General features: G+C 43.8%; 1 long non-coding RNA gene across 1 annotated transcript; it reads right to left on the reverse strand.

The window, feature by feature from the left end:
* Positions 1-12,383: 12,383 nt before the first annotated feature.
* LOC143781078 (uncharacterized) lies at positions 12,384-13,387 on the reverse strand. Its single transcript, XR_013216533.1, has 3 exons — positions 13,071-13,387; positions 12,651-12,810; positions 12,384-12,561 (listed from the first exon to the last, which is right to left on the reverse strand). It is a non-coding gene; the product is annotated as an uncharacterized LOC143781078 (long non-coding RNA).
* Between the last annotated feature and the right edge of the window lie 4,334 nt (positions 13,388-17,721).

Raw genomic sequence — 17,721 nt, forward strand, 5'->3', positions numbered from 1 at the left:
AAAAAACAAAAAAAACCTAAAAAAACAGTGGGAGAGTAATATTGCCCTTTCAGCTTGTGTGCCAGTCTTGACTCCTGGGTGTGCCACCTCTCTCCCTCTCATTCAGTGGGCCATAGAAAGCCTATTTATTTTTTTTTTTAAATATTATTGGGTTTCTAAAGTCTCCCTGAAAAAACAAAAAATACATAAAAAAACAGTGGGAGAGTAATATTGCCCTTTCAGCTTGTGTGCCAGTCTTGACTCCTGGGTGTGCCACCTCTCTCTCTCTAATTGTGGGCCATAGAAAGCCTTTTTTTTTTTAAAAAATATTATTGGGTTTCTAAAGTCTCCCTGAAAAAACAAAAAATACATAAAAAAACAGTGGGAGAGTAATATTGCCCTTTCAGCTTGTGTGCCAGTCTTGACTCCTGGGTGTGCCACCTCTCTCCCTCTCATTCAGTGGGCCATAGAAAGCCTTTTTTTTTTTTGGTTTTTTTAATATTATTTGGTTTCTAAAGTCTCCCTGAAAAAAACAAAAAAAACATAAAAAACAGTGGGAGAGTAATATTGCCCTTTCAGCTTGTGCGCCAGTCTTGACTCCTGGTTGTGCCACCTCTCTCTCTCTAATTGTGGGCCATAGAAAGCCTTTTTTTTTTTTTTTTTTAATATTATTTGGTTTCTAAAGTCTCCCTGAGAAAAAAAAATAAATAAATTAGGTGGGAGATTAATATTGACATTAGTGCTTGAGTGACAGTCCTGCGTGTGTGTCATCTCTGTGATTTTGTGCCACAGAAAACAGAGTGTGTAACATTGTGCCTGATTTTCCTTGTGGTCTCACCAACCTGTTAAGGGATATTGAAATCATACTGAAGTTATAGCTCACCGTGTAAGTTGTTTGATAGCAACAAATAAAGTTACTTTGGTTAAGATTTTAAAACAATGAGGAAGTCTGGTGCAAGAGGTCGTCGTGGGCGTTCATTGTCAGCTGGTAATGATGGTAGTGGTAGTGGAGCATCAGGTGGTCGTGGGGATAAAAATATTCCACCTAAGTCTGGAGCTGTGGAGCCAGTTTCGTCGTCAGGCTACACAAGGCCTCGAACGCTCTCTTTTCTGGGAGTAGGAAAACCGCTTTTAAAGGCGGAGCAGCAACAGCAAGTTTTGGCTTACATTGCAGACTCAGCCTCTAGCTCTTTTGCCTCCTCTTCCGAAACTGGTAAATGTAAAAGCAGCGCGTCGCTTGTGGATGTTCACGGTCAGGGACAAGTCGCTTCCTTGTCCTCCTCAGCAAAAACTACAACAAGAGAGAAGGATGCAGCAGGCGACACAACGGGTCACTCCATGGAGCTCTTTACACATACCGTCCCTGGCTTAGAAAGTGAAACATTTAACAGGCCATGCCCATTACAAGTATATTCTGACATGGAGTGCACTGATGCACAGCCACAGCCAGAGTACTATGCTGCTCCTTTGACTCAGACCACCACATTGCCCTCTCAGGGTACAGATCCACAATCAGACCCTGATGAGACTATGTTGCCCCGCCACGAACGCTATACCACCGACCGACACAGTGACACAGACGAAGTTGCACACGAGCTCGAAGAGGAGGTAATAGATGACCCAGTTATTGACCCCGATTGGCAGCCATTGGGGGAACAGGGTGCAGGCGGCAGTAGTTCAGAAGCGGAGGTGGAGGAGGGGCCGCAGCAGGCATCAACATCGCAACAGGTTCCATCTGCCGGGCCCGTATCTGGACCAAAACGCGTGTCAAAGCCAAAACCTGTTGGAGCACAGCGTTGCCATCCGGTTAAAGCTCAGTCTGCAATCCCTGAAAAGGGATCAGAGTCTAGGAAGAGTGCAGTCTGGCATTTTTTTAAACAACATCCAACTGATCAGCGCAAAGTCATCTGTCAAAAATGTTCAACTAGCTTAAGCAGAGGTCAGAATCTGAAAAGTCTAAATACTAGTTGCATGCATAGACACTTAACCACCATGCATTCTCAAGCCTGGACTAACTACCAAACGTCCCTCAAGGTTGTAGCACCCTCGGCCAATGAAGCTAGTCAGCAACGCAACATCCCTTCCGTCACTGTAAGGCCACCATTTTCCGCACCACCGGCAGTATCTGTGCAGGTTTCTTTGCCAGCCAAAAGCAGTCAGGGTCAGGGAATCACCAGTTTTGTAGGAGGAAATATTGCATGTAGGGCACCGGCGGAAACAATACCGTCTCCAACCGTCTCTCAGTCTGCCATGTCCACCGGCACACCCGAAAGTTCCACGATCTACAGCTCTCCAGTCCAGCTCACCCTACATGAGACTCTGGTTAGAAAAAGGAAGTACTTATCCTCGCATCCGCGTACACAGGGTTTTAACGCCCACATAGCTAGACTAATCTCGTTAGAGATGATGCCCTACCGGTTAGTTGAAAGCGAAGCTTTCAAAGCCCTGATGGAGTACGCTGAACCACGATACGAGCTACCCAGTCGACACTTTTTTTCCAGAAAAGCCATCCCAGCCCTGCACCAGCATGTTAAACAGCGCATCGTCCATGCACTCAGGCAATCTGTGAGTACAAAGGTGCACCTGACTACAGATGCATGGACCAGTAGGCATGGCCAGGGACGTTATGTGTCCATCACGGCACACTGGGTGAATGTGGTGGATGCAGGGTCCACAGGCGACATCAATTTAGGGACAGTTGTGCCTAGCCCACGGTCTAGGAAACAGTTGGCTGTAGGCGTTCGCACCCCCTCCTCCTCCTCCTCGTCCTCCTGCAGAAGCTACAGCTCTTCCACAGAACGCAGTCGGCCAACCACTCCATCGGCAGATGACACTGTTGCACACCAGTTGTCCCATTATGGGCCAGCTACTGCCAAGCGTCAGCAGGCTGTATTGGCTATGAAGTGTTTGGGCGACAACAGACACACCGCGGAAGTTCTGTCCGAGTTCTTGCAACAAGAAACGCAGTCGTGGCTGGGCACAGTAGATCTTGAGGCAGGCAAGGTAGTGAGTGATAACGGAAGGAATTTCATGGCTGCCATCTCCCTTTCCCAACTGAAACACATTCCTTGCCTGGCTCACACCTTAAACCTGGTGGTGCAGTGCTTATTGAAAACTTATCCTGGGTTCTCCGACCTGCTCCTCAAAGTGCGTGCACTTTGCTCACATATCCGACGTTCGCCTGTACACGCCAGCCGTATGCAGACCTATCAGCGGTCTTTGAACCTTCCCCAGCATCGCCTAATCATAGACGTTGCAACAAGGTGGAACTCAACACTGCACATGCTTCAGAGACTGTGCGAACAGAGGCGTGCTGTTATTTATTTGTGGGAGGATACACGGGCAGGCAGTAGGATGGCAGACATGGAGTTGTCAGGTGTGCAGTGGTCGAAGATACAAGACATGTGTCAAGTCCTTCAGTGTTTTGAGGAATGCACACGGCTGGTTAGTGCAGACAACGCCGTAATAAGCATGAGCATCCCCCTAATGCGTCTGCTGATGCAAAGTTTGACGCACATAAAGGAGCAGGCGTCTGCACCAGAGGAAGAGGGAAGCCTTGATGACAGTCAGCCATTGTCTGGTCAGGGCAGTGTACAGGACGAGGTAGCGGGCGAAGAGGAGGTGGAGGACGAGGAGGATGATGGGGATGAGTATATTTTTAATGCGGAAACTTTCACGGGGGCACAGGAAATTGGTTGCGTGTCACGGCCGGGTTCTGGTTTTTTGAGGGACACAAGTGACGTAGATTTGCCTGCAACTGCCCCTCAACCAATCACAACCGGAGATTTGACAAGTGGAACTTTGGCCCACATGGCGGATTATGCCTTACGTATCCTACAAAGGGACACACGCATTACGAAAATGATGAACGATGACGATTACTGGTTGGCCTGCCTCCTTGATCCACGCTATAAAGGCAAATTGCAAAATATTATGCCACATGAGAACTTGGAACTAATATTAGCAACCAAACAATCAACTCTTGTTGACCGTTTGCTTCAGGCATTCCCAGCACACAGCGCACGTGATCGTTCTCACACGAGCTCCAGGGGGCAGCAGACTAGGAGTGTTAGGGGTGCACACATCAGAAGTGGCGTTGGACAGAGGGGTTTTCTGACCAGGTTGTGGAGTGATTTTGCTATGACCGCAGACAGGACAGGTACTGCTGCATCAATTGAAAGTGACAGGAGACAACATTTGTCCAGTATGGTTACTAACTATTTTTCATCCCTTATCGATGTTCTCCCTCAACCGTCATTCCCATTTGATTACTGGGCCTCCAAATTAGACACCTGGCCAGAATTGGCAGAATATGCATTGCAGGAGCTTGCTTGCCCGGCAGCAAGTGTCCTATCAGAAAGAGTATTCAGTGCTGCAGGGTCAATATTAACCGAAAAAAGGACTCGTCTGGCTACCCAAAATGTTGACGATCTAACATTCATTAAAATGAACCACAACTGGATTTCAAAATCTTTTGCCCCACCTTGCCCGGCCGACACCTAGCTTTCCTATGAAAAGCTCTTGCCTGTGAATTACTTTTCTAATGTCTAATTTGCTGCTGCAGATTGTACAGCATACGACATGTTTACACCTCCCTAAATGGCCAAACTCCCCACACGGGGCCGTGGTATCGCGACTTGGCGCAAGCACCCGTGAGACTGCTGTTTGTCTGAAGAGGTGGGTGTGCTCGCTTTTGGTTGACGGCATTGCTACTGGGTCCCTCATAGTACAATGTAGTGTCTCTGGCGGTGGTGGTGCGCACCCAACGTCAGACACACCGTTGTAACATGAGTGGCCCTGGGGCGGTCCCGCCGGCCTCAAGAGAGTTCCCCCCTACCCCAGCTCAAACTGGGCTCTACTACGTGCAAAATTATGTCGCACAGCTCCACCAATCTTTAGTCTATTCGCTGACATCATTCAATGTCTGGCACTGACAATACAAATTTGTAGACATCTATGATGCAACTTAAAGTAGTCTGTGTCTGTGTCCTATATTGGCACCATTAAATAGTTACTGCCAAATTACTATGTCAGAAACACAGCAGATGAGCCCACCCCTGTACCTAAGTATGCCATCTTTTTTTTTGTTTTGGTTGTTTTGCGAGACATTAACATCTATTTATATTTTGGGAGTACTGGGACAGACACTCCTTGCACTACTCCTCCACTCAGCACCAAGCTGCCTGCCCGTGTATCCATGTAACCGCTGTAAAACTGCCATGAGCCTATTGTTTGTTATTTTAGGCCTTTGATAGCCTGTCTGCGGTCCCTACTCCTCCACTGACCACCAAGCTGCCTGCCCGTGTATCCATGTAACCGCTGTAAAACTGCCATGAGCCTATTGTTTGTTATTTTAGGCCTTTGAAGCCTTTCTGCGCTCCCTCCTTCCACTAGTCCTCCACTGACCAGACCACTGCTGCCCGTGTACCCCTGGAACCAATTTTAAAGTGCCTACAGCCAGCCCATTTTATTGTGTTAGGCCTTCGAAGCCTGTCTGCGGTCCCTCCTTCCACTAGGCCTCCACTGACCAGACCACTGCTGCCCGTGTACCCCTGGAACCAATTTTAAAGTGCCTACAGCCAGCCCATTTTATTGTGTTAGGCCTTCGAAGCCTGTCTGCGGTCCATACTTCCACTAGTCCTCCACTGACCAGACCACTGCTGCCCGTGTACCCCTGGAACCAATTTTAAAGTGCCTACAGCCAGCCCATTTTATTGTGTTAGGCCTTCGAAGCCTGTCTGCGGTCCATACTTCCACTAGGCCTCCACTGACCAGACCACTGCTGCCCGTGTACCCCTGGAACCAATTTTAAAGTGCCTACAGCCAGCCCATTTTATTGTGTTAGGCCTTCGAAGCCTGTCTGCGGTCCATACTTCCACTAGGCCTCCACTGACCAGACCACTGCTGCCCGTGTACCCCTGGAACCAATTTTAAAGTGCCTACAGCCAGCCCATTTTATTGTGTTAGGCCTTCGAAGCCTGTCTGCGGTCCATACTTTAAATACTCCTCCACTCACCACCAAGCTGCCTGCCCGTGTATCCATGTAACCGCTGTAAAACTGCCATGAGCCTATTGTTTGTTATGTTAGGCCTTTGATAGCCTGTCTGCGGTCCTTACTTTAAATACTCCTCCACTCACCACCTAGCTGCCTGTGTATCCATGTAACCGATGTAAAACTGCCATGACTGCCTACTGTTTGTTATTTTAGGCCTTTGATAGCCTGTCTGCGGCCCCTACTTGCAATACTCCTCCACTGAGCACAATGCTGCCTGGAGTGCCTGCCTGTGTATCCATGTAACCGATGTAAAACTGCCATGACTGCCTACTGTTTGTTATTTTAGGCCTTTGATAGCCTGTCTGCAGCCCCTACTTGCAATACTCCTCCACTGACCACACCAATGCTGCCCGTGTACCCCTGGAACCTATTTAAAAGTTCATAGAGCCTAGTTATATATTTTATTTACTATTAATAAGGCCATGATGGACTACGCTGTACCACGCTACAAGCTAACCAGTCGACACTTCTTTTGCGAGAAAAGCCATCCCAACCCTCCACCAGCATGTAGAAGACCGCATTGTCCATGCACTCTGGCAATCTGTGAGTACAAAGGTGCACCTGACAACAGACGCATGGACCTGTAGGCATGGCCACGGAAGATTACGTGTCCATTACGGCGCAATGGGTTAATGTGGTGGATGCATGGTCCACAGGGGACAGCCTACTAAGTCTGTCTGCAGTCCCTAATTCAAATTGTCCTCCACTGTCTAAATCGGAACTTCCACCTTCTGGCTTTCGGCCTATAGTATCAGAAATTAAACTGCATTTGGCCTTCAACTTTGGTTAGGGCCTACTAACGGCTTCTGCCCCTCCCTGGTGTTGCCCTCAACTAAATAAAGCTGAGCTTCAACCTTCCGGCTCTCATTATGTGGTTTTAAAAAAAAAAATGGTGGTTAGGGCCTACTAACGGCTTCTGCCCCTCCCTGGTGTTGTCCTCAACTAAATAAAGCTGAGCTTCAACCTTCCGGCTCTCATTATGTGGTTTAAAAAAAAAAAATGGTGGTTAGGGCCTACTAACGGCTTCTGCCCCTCCCTGGTGTTGTCCTCAACTAAATAAAGCTGAGCTTCAACCTTCCGGCTCTCATTAAGTGGTTTTAAAAAAAAAATGGTGGTTAGGGCCTACTAACGGCTTCTGCCCCTCCCTGGTGTTGTCCTCAACTAAATAAAGCTGAGCTTCAACCTTCCGGCTCTCATTAAGTGGTTTTAAAAAAAAAATGGTGGTTAGGGCCTACTAACGGCTTCTGCCCCTCCCTGGTGTTGTCCTCAACTAAATAAAGCTGAGCTTCAACCTTCCGGCTCTCATTAAGTGGTTTTAAAAAAAAAAAAAATGGTGGTTAGGGCCTACTAACGGCTTCTGCCCCTCCCTGGTGTTGCCCTCAACTAAATAAAGCTGAGCTTCAACCTTCTGCTCCAAATTACCATTTTAAAAAATGCAATAGGCTTTTCCGGCCTACTAAAGGTGTCTGCCCCTCCCTGGTGTTGTCCTCAACTGAACAAAGCTGAGCTTCCACATTCTGGCTTTCGCCCTATACTATCAGATATTAAACTGCATTTGGCCTACTAGTGTGGTTAGGCCCTTGAAACAGTGTCTGCTGCTCTTGGGTTTGCTACTCCACTGAACAAAGCAATGCCGCCTGTTTAGTCCTGTTACCAATTTTGAACTGCATGTAGCCTACTTTATTCTTTGGCCCTATATCTGTTTCCTCCTCATCCTGCCCATTGCCCAGCCACTGCTAAATGAGTCTGCTGGTACATTGACCTAGACCACTACATTCCCCTTGTACTCTACACAGCCAGAATCTGTCCCTGCTGAAAGTAAGGTTCCCCTTCCCGCATGTTATACCACCTTACACAGGGACAAAGAGGAAGGTGCAGATGAAAGTGCAGGTTCCTTCATCAGGTGGGGGGGCATACTCGTTGGCGACGTCACTGGCACAGGGCCCCTCAGAGTACGCAAAAGTGTCGCTGCTGGTGGGAGGCGCCCCCGCCATGCAAACACACCGCCGTACTTTGAGGGGCCCTGTGCCAGTGGCAATGCGAACGAGTGGGCCCCCCCTGCTTGCTCAGGATCACAGCACTTGCAACTTTTAAATACTTACCTTTCCCTGCAACACCGCCGTGACGTAGTCCGCATTTCCTGGGCCCACGAAAAACTTGAGCCAGCCCTACTCCCCCCACAACTTTCCCCCAATTCCCTATGCCCAACTATTATTATACAGTTAATTAAGATTGGCAAGCTTCAGAAACAAGAATGGATGTTTTTGGCATTAAAATGGGCACTGTAGGTGTTTTCCTGGCCTCCACTCACTGCCGACTATGCTTCCCCATTGACTTGCATTGGGTTTCGTGTTTCGGTCGATCCCCGACTTTTAGCGATAATCGGCCGACTGCACTCGACTCGACTCTGGACAAAATCGGGTTTCCCAAAACCCTACTCGATCTTAAAAAAATGAAAGTCGCTCAACCCTACTTAGCACTTGTTGGCCCTTTTGCCTTCACTCTTCGGTCCAGAGCAGGTTCATTACCCCTCCACAGAGAGAGAGAGAAATTTAGTCTAAGAAGAGGTTTCACAGGTACCCATTCAGATGAAGACGTTTATTCTCAGCGAGGAAAGGAAAGTTTAGGACATGGTATACGAGAGATGTCCTAATGTGGCTACCAGGTAAACATGAATTGGCCAAGTTATGCGCTAAACACTCTCTTTTTCATATTTCTAGTGCTGTAATGCAGTTCAATTTTCATGTTTCAGTGCCGCAGTGTGCTGCCTTATTTATTTGACTGTATACAAGTGTTAGGTGTCGAGTTCCCGCCTCTGCACAGGGGAATCTCGAACCATCTCCGCTGCAGTCTCCCATTCTTCTCCAGTCGCAGTGGAGTCTGCTCAGCGGAGATGTCGGTCCCAGTGTCTAGCTCAGGCTGATACTGGACGAATGGTAACTACTGCCCTTTCAGGCTCTGTCCTTGAAGCCAGCAATGTTCAGCAGGGAGCAGGTCTTTCTTTGACTAAGTCCTGCTTTTCACTAAAGGTACCGTTACACTAAACGACTTACCAACGATCACGACCAGCGATACGACCTGGCCGTGATCGTTGGTAAGTCGTTGTGTGGTCGCTGGGGAGCTGTCACACAGACAGCTCTCTCCAGCGACCAACGATCAGGGGAACGACTTCGGCATCGTTGAAACTGTCTGCAACTATGCCGAAGTCCCCCTGCAGCACCCGTGTAACCAGGGTAAACATCGGGTTACTAAGTGCAGGGCCGCGCTTAGTAACCCGATATTTACCCTGGTTACCATTGTAAAAGTAAAAAAAAAAAACACTACATACTCACATTCTCAATCTCAAAAGAACATGTATACTCCAGCTCCAGCAAGATGGGTAAAAAAAAAAAAAAAAAAAAAAAAATTTTTTCCTTTATATTTTATTGTAAATCCAACATGAAGAAAAAAAACAAATCCTTACAAAAGGTAGACCAAACAGGTGATTGTGAAGATATGGCTACGCGTTTCGACCAAAATAGGTCTTACTCATGCCTATGCAGCCCCAAAAGTGAGCGCTACACATATAGCACACACAGACCTAAGACACACCCCTCGTGTCACATGATCATTTTGTAAGGTCCTGGAACCACATATATTTTAAAATAATTTATACAATACTATACAAAACACTTTAAAACATTAACAGTAATGATACATAATTTCATTTCTCCTGTTCATGCCAGCAGGGAAACGGGTATTTAGATTATAGATCCAAAAAGCCTCTCTTGTGAGCAGGCATCTTTTTAGATCCCCTCCGCGATATGACAGATAGACTTTCTCAATGCTGTGCACTTTCAGAGTTGTTATGTCCCCATTATGTTGCATACAAAAATGTTTTGACACCATAGACATATTCCTATTTGTCATATTACGATTAGTAGCATCTCTAAGGCTAGGTTCACATTGCGTCAAGTACATGGCGTTAAACGGATGCGTTAAACGCATGTACAGAAAAGGAGCAAAAAATATGTGAAATTCGTCATCACGGTAACGCTAGCGTTAACGCATGTGATCGCGTTTTTTCATTTTGATGTCCGTTTACGAAGTATCCGTTTGTCTGCGTTTGTCACTGTCAATAAAGTTGTTCTTTTTTTTTTTTTTTTCTCCCTTTTGTCATTGTCGGGTGTGGGCACAGACTCATTCTCCATTTTGAAAGCATTGAGTGAACTTCTGCTAGCAAGATGTTTGTGTCTGAGCTCGTCAGATTTCCCTTGATGCGGTTGCGACTTCGTCAGAGAAAGCGTAGTTCGCAAAGGAGATATTGGATCCACGAAGTGAATTTCTTGCGGAGTACATATGGTGCCTTTCACACCCTGTATGTGCAGCTTCGGGATCACCCCTCCAAATTCCAACGCTATCTAAGGATGTCCATTGAGACCTTTGATGTTCTGCTCTCGCATGTGAAGGATGAGATACATCATCATCGCAGCACTTTTCGTGAAAGCATCAGTGCGGAGCAACGTCTAGTAGTGACTGTGAGGTAATTATACATTTTTTTTTAGCATTCTATTGACAAAGACTAGATCTCGGTATCGTGTGGCCTAATGTTCATTTAGCAATTGTATATTCTATTGTAACTAGCCTTTAGATGATCACTAAAAATCCTAATTTTTTTTGTTTTTTTTTGAATGTCGACAGATATCTGGCTACCGGAGAAACTTTTGCATCACTGCATTATCAGTTTAGACTTGGGAAGTCAACAATTTGCCAACTGGTTCGGGAGACTTGTGATGCCATTTGGAATAACTTGCAACCACTTGTGCTACCAACACCAACATCAGAAATGTGGCTAGCGATTTCCCAACAGTTTGAGGATGTGGCTAATTTCCCCAATTGTATTGGTGCCGTGGACGGAAAGCACATACGGATTCAGAAACCTGCGCATAGTGGTTCCCTGTACTATAACTATAAGAAATATTTTTCTATAGTATTGATGGCTATTGAGGATGCCAGGTACCGTTTTGTTGCTGTGGATATTGGTGCTTATGGCCGGACTAACGATTCCAGAGTATTCAGAGACTCCAACATGGGCCGATGTTTGTACAGCCAAAGTTTAAACATACCCTCATCACGACCTCTTCCGGGGACCGAAGGCCCAAGTTTGCCCTATGTTTTAGTTGGTGACGAGGCCTTCCAACTAGGACAAAACCTCCTCAAGCCCTACTCAAGCCGTAGTCTAGACTCCAGCAGGCGCATTTTTAATTATCGCTTGAGCCGGGCTAGACGTTATGTGGAGTGTGCCTTTGGGATTTTGACATTAAAATGGCGGATTTTACTAACCTGCATGCAACTGCAACCAGAAAATGTGGACCGTGTTGTGAAGGCGTGCATCTGTCTGCATAATTCTGCATAACCCTGATGATTGTGAGTCGAACCTCAGTAGCATTGAATCGAATGCAGTTCGGTCAACAGCACAAATAATGAGGATTCGTGATCAATTTGCACACTACTTCACACATGAAGGCCATGTTCCATGGCAAGACAGATACGTGTGAAAATATTGTAAAGTCTTCCTGATGTCGTGTAAAAAGTGACATAGTGTAAAAAGTTACCTTATGTCGTGTAAAAAGTTTTTTAACCTGATGTCGTGTAAAAAGTTACCTTATGGCGTGTAAAATTTTTTTAACCTGATGTTGTGTAAAAAATTACCTTATGTCGTGTATAAAGTTGTGTTGTGTTAAAAGTTAAAGTCATCCAAGATTCTTAAATTTGAAACAGTTTACAAAATGTTTATGGGTTTTTCCAACAAACTTTTGGTACACAGGTTTAACATATGATATCCCATAGGGATGAAAAAAAAATAGAATATTTAAATAGAAATTCACAACAAAAAACATAACAAAAAAAAAAAAGGGAAACTTGCAACGTGGTAATTGCACCTGGCTGGGGACACTGAACTGTACTAAAGACTTTGGTACTGCACGGGCGTATTGTCTGCCCAACTATATGATGGACTGCTACATTGTCTATGAGGTTCCACGCTCGTTTCACCCCGGCCTCTATATTGAGGGTTGTAGGCCGGCAAGTCCATTCTTCTAGTTCCCGATGGAGCGGGTTCTTGTGGGCCCACAAATTCCTCTAGAAGCTCGTTCAGTCTTTGTCTAAACATAAAGTTTCTATGTGCCGGGATATTTTGTGCTACAGGCACATAGGATAAGAAAAGTAGCTTCCACTCATTAGCAGAGTATACAGACTCGCGTGCTTGCAGCTCGGTAATTTCTCGCCTCAGGTCTTTCAGCTCACTGCGACACATGTCCTCTACCCGTTGGAGTCCATCCACAATAATTGCATCAGCTTCATCTTTTTGTGTTGCTCGCTTGCGTCCACGCTGTGATTGCAACCGGGCACTCACACCTGCAGCAACAGTGCTTCTGTCCGCAGATCGTGGCTCGCTGATGCCAGACACATCTTCAGGTTGCGTTGGTTCCACTGGAGAAGGCTCCAGTTCCTCTGTCGGTCTAGGAGCAGCGGTACTGCATATCGTGCTGTAACCCAAAAAAAAAAATAATATAAATAAAGTAAATTAGCTTCCTTTATACAATTTTGTCTCGCACACAGACGTATTTTTACTTACGAGCGCTGAGACAATGTTTTTTGAAGAAAGAGCAGTTGGTCGTAATGCACATACGGGGTCACCCGTTTACCACTGGATCCGCTTTGAGCATTGTGATTGTTCCGGTAGTCACGGACAAAGCGATCGCGGATGGACTTCCAACGGGTATGGACAGCATCGGCTTTAAATTTAAAAAAAAAATATACATAAAAATAGTAGACAGATAGTTTTAAGATATAGGAAACATTTTTCATAGTTTGCTAGGATAGTTGATATATAAATAGTAGATAGATAGTTAAGAAATAGTTTTTAGAAATAGTGTATAGATAGATAGTGTACAGATAGTTCATAATTGAGAGATAGACAACAAGTGGATAGGTTGATAGGATAGATTTTTTTTTTTTTGTTTACATTTTCCGATGTTACGTCACCAATATTTACCAATTTTTTTCTTTGAGGTTGTAGACTTCTCCATGTATCGGGGATCAAAGTGACAGATTATTTGATCCCACAACTTCCGGTTCTTCACGATGTCATGGTGGGAGCTGTCGCTCTGGTCCCATATGGAGGGGTTGGCTTCCACAAGGTTGATCAGTGTCTCGTTGTGGATAGTCAATGGCTCTTCGTCAACGACAATCCTTTTTTTTTGGCCGCTGACTTGGACTAGGTAAACACAAAAAGTTAGGTTGATAGTTTCAATTTCACTGGATGGCCATATTCATATATACAGAGATAGATAGATACATAGATATAGCAATAGATAGATACATAGATATAGATAGATAGATATAGATAGATATATAGATACATAGATATAGATATAGATAGATACATATTTATAGATAGATACATAGATAGATATAGATAGATACATAGATATAGATAGATACATAGATATAGATAGATAGATACATAGATATAGATAGATACATATTTATAGATAGATACATAGATAGATATAGATAGATACATAGATATAGATAGATACATAGATATAGATAGATACATAGATATAGATAGATAGATACATAGATATAGATAGATACATATTTATAGATAGATACATAGATAGATATAGATAGATACATAGATATAGATAGATACATAGATATTGATAGATAGATAAATAGATAGATAAATAGATAGATACATGGATATAGATATATACATAGATATAGATTGACAAATAGATGGAGCGATAGATAGTTGATATTTTATAGGTATAGTAGATAGAAATTGAATAGATAGATTGTTGATAAATATTGGATAGAATATTTCTAATTTGATATTTACCACTGGCAGTTGTGGCGACGACAGACGGCTAGGGACCTTCTTTCTTTTGTGTCCTCCGTGTTGCACCACCTATTGTGTATGTAAAATGTACAAAAAAATTTTTTTAACATTAAATTATGTTAACATTCATTGGATCAATAAATTTATGCCTGAGAAATTCAACATGTGTGCTATGTACCTTTGTGTTTTTAGCATGTTTTTTGGGGGGTGGTCTAGCAGCCTCGGGCTCAGAAGACTCCTATTCACAATAAAACAATAAACAGGATTGTTATGCCTAGCTCAATACAATGGAGTTTCACACAACATTATAGTGGTTTTTTAAAGTGCAAGCCTACCGACTGTGACGAAAAAATCGCAGACACGCTGCTGCTGCTGACATCTGTATCCGACATCTGTGTGCAACAAAGCAACATGTTTAGTACACACACATCCGACGGACATTTTACAGACTCCCATGATGTATACTGAGATATATATATAGAAATGTACTTACATTTCAGGAGAGGTATTGCAACACTCTGTCACGTGCAGTAGTCCTAATGTGTGGGTGGTATATTCCTCCTTTAATGGCCGAAATCACATTTCCTGTCACATGACACATGTGACCACCCTCAAACGCTATTAAAACGTGTGGTCCTATTTGGAAATTTTTCATGATTTGCGTCTGACTGCGTTTGCCATAGCCTTCTATGGCAGAATGAACGCTTCCGTTAGTAGTGCGTTAGCTTGACCGGACCCGAGAACGCTGCAAGCCGCGTTGAAGGTCCGTCAGAAAAAAAACATTATGTGATAAACGCATACCAATTTAGGGATGCGCCACGATGCGTTAGACAATGCAAGTCTATGGGCGCGTTAGTATGTGCGTTACATTGCGTTTTTACTACTTAAAAACGAGTCCGTTAGACGGACACACCTAGCGCAATGTGAACCCAGCCTAATATATTCAGTCACACGTGTTTTTAGTTTTTGTGATGTACATCCTATATAAGAGATATGACATAATGTACAATCAATCTTGTAAACCACATTTTTAGTATGACAGTTAATGAAACTATTTATTTTGTATTCTTTGGTTCCTTCTGAGTTTTGGAAAATATTACCAGGCTGCATATGTGCACATGTACTGCATGCAGTAGTACCGCACCCGAAAAAACCCTTACATTCTAACCAAGTCTTAGATTTAGCTTTAACTGGACCCGAATTCAGGGTAATAATGTCTCCAATAGTTTGTGCCCTCCTTGCTACCACACTTATTCCATCTTTTAAAATATCCAACAATGTATTATCTTCATATAGGATAGGTAGTCTCTTATTAATTATCCCTTTAATTTGATTAAACTGAGAGGAAAACTGCAAACAAACATATGGCTTTCCATCATATTTTTTCTTTTTCCTTTTTGACACCTCATCATTATTAGACATTATCAAATCCTCTCTCTGTTTTTTATCCACTATTTTTATGGCTCTGTTTAAAGTCCAGTTTGGGTATTTGCGAGTTTTAAGTTTATTACTGAGTTGATTGAATTCTCTTAACCTATCCTCCTCCCTACTGCAATTTCTTTTGGGGATGAAATATATGTTCAGAAGTCGGGAGTCCCCAGGGGGGCTAAATACTCAACGTCTTTAGCCAATTTAACTATGGCATATTGGGAGAAAAAATTTATTTATTCTGCCGATAATCCCTTTGTTGAGTATATCTCCTGGTATGGCAGATACATCGATGACACTCTCATCATTTGGAGGGGCGATGTGTCTGCCATACCGGGATTTATAAAATACATCAACTCGAATGTCTGTGGTATCAAATTCACTTTTGTTCATTATTTTTGTAATATTTACTTTCTGGACTTGGATTTGTATGGCCACGTTGGGGAATGCGTTAGGATTAAGACACATGTAAAGCCAGTTAGTGGTAATACGTTGCTACACGCTGGGAGTAGTCATCCTGCCCACACCATTAAATCAATACCTGTGGGTGAGTTCACTAGGCTGAAACGAAATTGCAGTAGGGAGGAGGATAGGTTAAGAGAATTCAATCAACTCAGTAATAAACTTAAATTCGCAAATACCCAAACTGGACTTTAAACAGAGCCATAAAAATAGTGGATAAAAAACAGAGAGAGGATTTGATAATGTCTAATAATGATGAGGTGATGAGGAGACTGCAAAGTAAGGGGTCTAGCCCATTTTTCACTGAAGAGCTGGAGGAAGGTGAGTTTAAATGCTCCTTTCATTTTGGTGCTGGTGCTGTGTGGCGGCCATTGTTGCTGTGGCTTTGTGCTGGTGGGGCGGCGTGGTCTGGAGTCATGGGGGCTCAGTCTCGCAGCATGGGTGCTGTGGGACAACAGGCCATCCGCCCTGCTGGTGCATGGCCGCTGCGGCGGTGGTCGCCGCACGGCTCCGCTCCGTTAGGGCGTTAGGACCCACTACGAGGTTTGCCGTGAAGGGGCAGTGGGCTTCATACAGTCTGATCAGAATGTTAAACTGAAAACCTCATGTTCAGTATTTAAATTTTTGCCTAGCGGCTTTAGATCAACGTATGATTTTGGGATGTGCGGTTCATGCTCTTTTTTTTTTTTTTTTCTTTTTGCACATAGCAAAGCCATATGTCTGTTTGCAGTTTTCCTCTCAGTTTAATCAAATTAAAGGGATAATTAATAGGAGACTACCTATCCTATATGAAGATAATACATTGTTGGATATTTTAAAAGATGGAATAAGTGTGGTAGCAAGGAGGGCACAAACTATTGGAGACATTATTGCCCCAAGTTTGGGTCCAGTTAAAGCTAAATCTAAGACTTGGTTAGAATGTAAGGGTTTTTTCGGGTGCAGTACTACTGCGTGCAGTACATGTGCACATATGCAGCCTAGTAATATTTTCCAAAACTCAGAAGGAACCAAAGAATACAAAATAAATAGTTTCATTAACTGTCATACTAAAAATGTGGTTTACAAGATTGATTGTACATTATGTCATATCTCCTATATAGGATGTACATCACAAAAACTAAAAACACGTGTGACTGAACATATTAGAGATGCTACTAATCGTAATATGACAAATAGGAATATGTCTATGGTGTCAAAACATTTTTGTATGCAACATAATGGGGACATAACAACTCTGAAAGTGCACAGCATTGAGAAAGTCTATCTGTCATATCGCGGAGGGGATCTAAAAAGATGCCTGCTCACAAGAGAGGCTTTTTGGATCTATAATCTAAATACCCGTTTCCCTGCTGGCATGAACAGGAGAAATGAAATTATGTATCATTACTGTTGATGTTTTAAAGTGTTTTGTATAGTATTGTATAAATTATTTTAAAATATATGTGGTTCCAGGACCTTACAAAATGATCATGTGACACGAGGGGTGTGTCTTAGGTCTGTGTGTGCTATATGTGTAGCGCTCACTTTTGGGGCTGCATAGGCATGAGTAAGACCTATTTTGGTCGAAACGCGTAGCCATATCTTCACAATCACCTGTTTGGTCTAACTTTTGTAAGGATTTGTTTTTTTTCTTCATGTTGGATTTACAATAAAATATAAAGGAAAAGCATTTTTTTTTTTTTTGACCCATCTTGCTGGAGCTGGAGTATACATGTTCTTTTGAGATTGCTATTGCAGGACGTCTTGGTCTGGACGAACTTCCGTGCACCGCATCTGATGGTCTGGTTGGTGAGCTGGCTACGGCTTTTTACAGTCGTCTCTTTTCTTTTTGTGTGAATACTCACATTCTGATGTCTGTCACGTCCCCCGCCGGCGTCCACTGGCGTGCACTGAATGTGTCAGCGCCGGC

The sequence above is a fragment of the Ranitomeya variabilis genome, chromosome 6, assembly GCF_051348905.1.
Source record: "Ranitomeya variabilis isolate aRanVar5 chromosome 6, aRanVar5.hap1, whole genome shotgun sequence".
Classification (NCBI taxonomy): Eukaryota; Metazoa; Chordata; class Amphibia; order Anura; family Dendrobatidae; genus Ranitomeya; species Ranitomeya variabilis.